This window comes from Sapajus apella, unplaced genomic scaffold, assembly GCF_009761245.1.
Source record: "Sapajus apella isolate SASKATOON/1434 unplaced genomic scaffold, GSC_monkey_1.0 scaffold25, whole genome shotgun sequence".
Lineage (NCBI taxonomy): Eukaryota > Metazoa > Chordata > Mammalia > Primates > Cebidae > Sapajus > Sapajus apella.
In genome coordinates this window covers 1,957,923-1,962,457 of record NW_022436965.1, presented here as the reverse complement: position 1 = coordinate 1,962,457, position 4,535 = coordinate 1,957,923, and the positions used below count along the sequence as shown (strand labels likewise).

The window sequence follows — 4,535 nt, the reverse complement described above, 5'->3', positions numbered from 1 at the left end:
GTGTGTGTGTGTGTGTTTTAACTAACTCTTTGCTTATATGCAACCAAGATACTGTTATATGATCATGTAAAATAATCAAGATACTCTGTTACAATATCATATAAAACAAGTTTATGGTCTCAGTAAAAAAAGAGGGATAATTGCCATAATGGGTAGTTTTGATTATGTATCTAACCTGACCAAATTATGCAAAGAGACTGATCATGTAAAATATCCATATATAAATATTTTTCTATGATTCCTTTTTCATAAAACTGATACCTTTATTACTTCTTTCTTTAGTTCTTTCACCTTTCCTTTTTTTGTTTTTTATTTTTACTGGTTATAGCAGAGCATAAAAATCAAGAGTTGAAAGCAAGTAATTGCCACTCTTTTGCTTTTTCCTTTGACGGACAGTCAGAAAAAGAGCATTGCCGCAGCCAGGCTGAAATTGTGACTTATGGCAGGGTAAAGAATCAAACGTTTAGGAAAAAGAGCTTATGGAAAGCTTCAGGCTCTCAGAATTTGTAGCGGCAGTTCCAACTTGCAGATGGCAATAATTTCAGTAACTGCTGCCACCACTTGGCCCCAGACAATCACAAGAACACAGAAGACAGCCTTGGATAAAATTTATAGACTTTGGTGAGTTTATTCCAGAAACTTCTTATTAACCTTAATGTCTGTTATGTTTGGCAAATATGACATATTTAGTGGTCAAATTCATTAGCAAAAAGTTCCACTTTCTTCACCTGGACAATATAGGGAGATCCTGTCTCTATGAAAAAAAATTAAGACTAATAATAATAAAATTGAAAAAAACATATAAAAAGTATTTTTAACATATTTCAGTGTGTTTTTCCTAGGCTTAATTTATTTGAAATTTTGCTAAATAATATTTTTCTTCATATACAGACTAATAAACTTCAATTAAAATTCTACCTATGTAAGAGAGGGAAATCTATTCAGTTAATTTTTACTGGAATTAAAAACTGTTATTTGAAACTAATACTTGGATTTGTTCTGTTTTCCAAAATCATAGGATTGAAGGGAAAAGGGATGGGGAGATGTAAAAAGGATTCAAAATATAGCCAAATCCCTTAATGCCACATACTAATATAATATAAATGGTATTGCAGTAAGAATATAATGTTAAATACAAGTACATTACAATATGTCTGACATCCAAATATGTTATATATATATATATATATATATATATATTTTTTTTTTTTTTTTTTTTTTTACTGTTGGAACAATTTAAAGTAGATCATGGAGTAGTTCATTTGCTAGGAAATATTTTGAAATCAAAAGCCAAAAGAAAGCTCGGAGACTCCGAAAAGACTCCTAATATAGATCTTAATAATTCTTGCAATTACGTTTGCTACATTTTTTGAATAATTCTAAAACTGCCAAGCAGAATCTCAAATGTGATAGATGGTATTTGTGGCTAGGAATATGTTAAGATATGTAGCTGGCATTCATTACATTGCAGTGCTTCTCCTACATAATAAAAACATCATAAAGCACAAGCTGAGTGAAATGCTTTGTGAAGTGGCTCATCTGTCTTCCACATGTTGCAAGTATATATAACTGTTTCTTAGCCACGATGTACCTGTCATAGGTAAATTGAAACTCTCTAAAATGTCCTTGAAACACTCGAACATTTACCTGTATGGGACCCTGAGAGGGGATTACGGTTCAATTCTTAATTAATTGCATTGTTGCTACCTATATTTCAGTAATGCTGGCTTCGATAGCTAGGTGAGGAGAGATATTCCTGGGTGAAACCGTTCTCAGTAAAATCTGTGTCAGCATCAGTGCACTATTGAATATTGCTGTCTCAGTTTAACAGACCACAGCATTTGTGGGAGATGACACAGTCATCTCCGTCACGTATTTCTTAGCAATGGTGAGGATATGAAAGGTGATGACAGCAGGAAGAAGGCTGATAAGTGTAAGCAATGGAGGAGATTTAAACACAAGGAACACTGTCAATGAATTATTAATCAAAAGCTGCCAGTGATATTCCTTTTTTTGTTATCTCGTTTTCTAATTGAAACTACTTGTATTGAGGAGTGCTGTTCACATTTTACTTCTTTGATCACACACTCATGTCTTAGCAATCAAATTAGTAGATCCTGATGCTTTGTTTCCAATTAGTGTGAAACTTTGTATATTACCAGAAATCTTGTTCAGGTCATTCCATGAGGGACTTGTTTATCTTAGCCTAAAATAAGTTGGAACCATCTTACTATTGCTTTTAAAAAAATTTATTTATAGAACTAAGTTATTCCTATGTTTTCCCATCAGCGAATATTTAACCTTTATAAGGGGAACAAAAAGGATATAATAAACCAATGTATCTCATTTCTATCATAGTCATTCCACATTAACTAAAGCTAAATTCGGTTTCAATAATGTGATTTGTCTTAATTGTTCTCAAAAATTAGTATTTAAGTAATCTCTAGATTCCTCCTTTGCTGCTTTTGTTAGATATTATATGACATGAGAATAGTTTATTTTTTAATTTCTTTCTGTAGTTTCATATGGACAAGAAATTATGGCTAGCAAAATTGGGACTATGTACATCACTATTCTTACTTTAGAGTTTAGAGGTAATCACCGGTAGAAGGTGTATGGCTTCTCAATTCTGGGAACAAAAAATAAGAAGAAGTAATAATTTCAGAACAGCTAATGTTGGGGCACAGAAACTATATGCAAAATATGACGCTGTGACATGCCGAACTCAAGAAGAGCCTCGAGGCCTGTCTGGCCTACTCTCCCCAGTCCTGTCTCGCAATCCGATGTCTCTCCCAAAGCACAGGATGAAGTTTCTCCTAGAAGTTTCTTTATCTGCCTAAAGTCTGGACCTGCCAAAGAAGAGAACAGTTACCTCTTATCTCTTCCTTAAGTTTTCATTAGTTGAACTCATATTGCAGGAGGAAAGACTGAAGACGATCAACAGACTTGGACAGAGTTTGGCCGCTAGTCATTGTCTGCTCCTGTGCCTCACAGACATTGTCCCATGTCATCATATGTTCTTTAAGTCCATTGAATTATTTTAATAATCCTTTGCTATACTATTTCCCTAAATTCATCTGCGCTTTCCTATGTGGTTTTCCCCTGAGAAGAAAGGTATATTAGCATCTGCACCCATTGGGATACTGAAGAATCACTTTGTGATTTTTCCACGTGCATGCTAATAAAGTTGTATGCCATTTCTCCTATTAATCTGTCTTTTGTATGTTTATTTTTCAAGAAAACTTCAGAGGCTAAAGAAGTTTTCCGTTGGGCCCTGCGCTTTATTTGCTTTTGATCTAAGTCTGACCAAGGACAGTCCGCAAAACATTGCCCAAGAATCCCCAAAGTGGTCCAGAGTAGGAATACTACAGGCAATTCAGCCAACTAGCTTCTTCCTGATGAGGAGTTTTATTTTCAAGGCTGAGGGTCATGTTCTCCTTTCTTTTGCTATGTGTTTTTACTTAAAAAAAAAAAATATATTGAACACTTCACGACTTTGCGTGTCATCCTTGCGCAGGGGCCATGCTAATCTTCTCTGTATCGTTTCAATTTTAGCATATGTGCCGCCGAAGCGAGCACGCTGTGTGTTCTTAATAACAGCTCTATACTTCCCCTGGTAGGATTTCCTATGCGTGTAGCTTTTTTAAAACTCTTCATGATATGTAAGGCATTTTTGTATTTCTCCATCCTGGCAATGAAACTGCTATTGAGTGGAAATCACTATTTTTCCTCTGCTCAGAATCATTTTGAAAATGTTACTCTAGTTCTTAATCATTCATACCAAGATAGTAGTCAATTAATTAACACGACTTTTGTGATCAAATCTTAGTCATTTATTGGATATTTTCCTGTTAGTTTCTCCCAGCTGCTGTCTTTGCAAGAACCTTAATTTTCAATTACATATTTAAGAATAAAGATACATAAATAAAACTTTGCTACTCAAAATGCTCTAGAGAGAGAATCTGGGGAAGGTGACCAAGTAGGAAGCATTAGGAATCTCTCTTCCCACTTAGCCAATTGCACCGGCAAATCTGTCTGTTGTAAGTTTTTAGAATCCTGTGGTCTGTTGAAGACTTGCAACTTTCAGGGGAGGGCTTGGACTATAAATTGCAGTTCATGTCAGTCAATTTCATCTTGTAGCATAGTAGAAACTACCTGTCTCCCCCTCCCAGCCCTGTGAGAGGCAGTGGTGCATGTGTTCCTGGAGCAGCTTACACGGCTGCGGGAGATAGCGCAGGCAATAAGAACCCTGTCTTCCTAATATCCGGGATTTATGTTCTGATTGCTGCTTCTGACCTCAGAGGCGAGATGAAGAGTCAAGTGACCATTGTCGTTGCACGTTTCCCATAGTTGGAAGTCCCTTTCTCTCCAGCTGAAGTGATTCCAGTTGATCTTTTGCAACAATAATTGGAGAGGCAGTGAGCAGGCCATTAATTCCTATGCATGCCAAAGTTTCTTGTAAATAATTCTTCCTGAAGCAGTATCTTGAAATTTACTGCCGAGTGTGAATTTTAAAAATAATTAAAGCACATCCA

At 35.6% G+C, this 4,535-nt stretch overlaps 1 non-coding gene across 1 annotated transcript; it reads right to left on the bottom strand.

The window, feature by feature from the left end:
- Positions 1-3,472: 3,472 nt before the first annotated feature.
- LOC116560333 lies at positions 3,473-3,579 on the bottom strand. Its single transcript, XR_004272917.1, has one exon. It is a non-coding gene; the product is annotated as a U6 spliceosomal RNA (small nuclear RNA).
- Between the last annotated feature and the right edge of the window lie 956 nt (positions 3,580-4,535).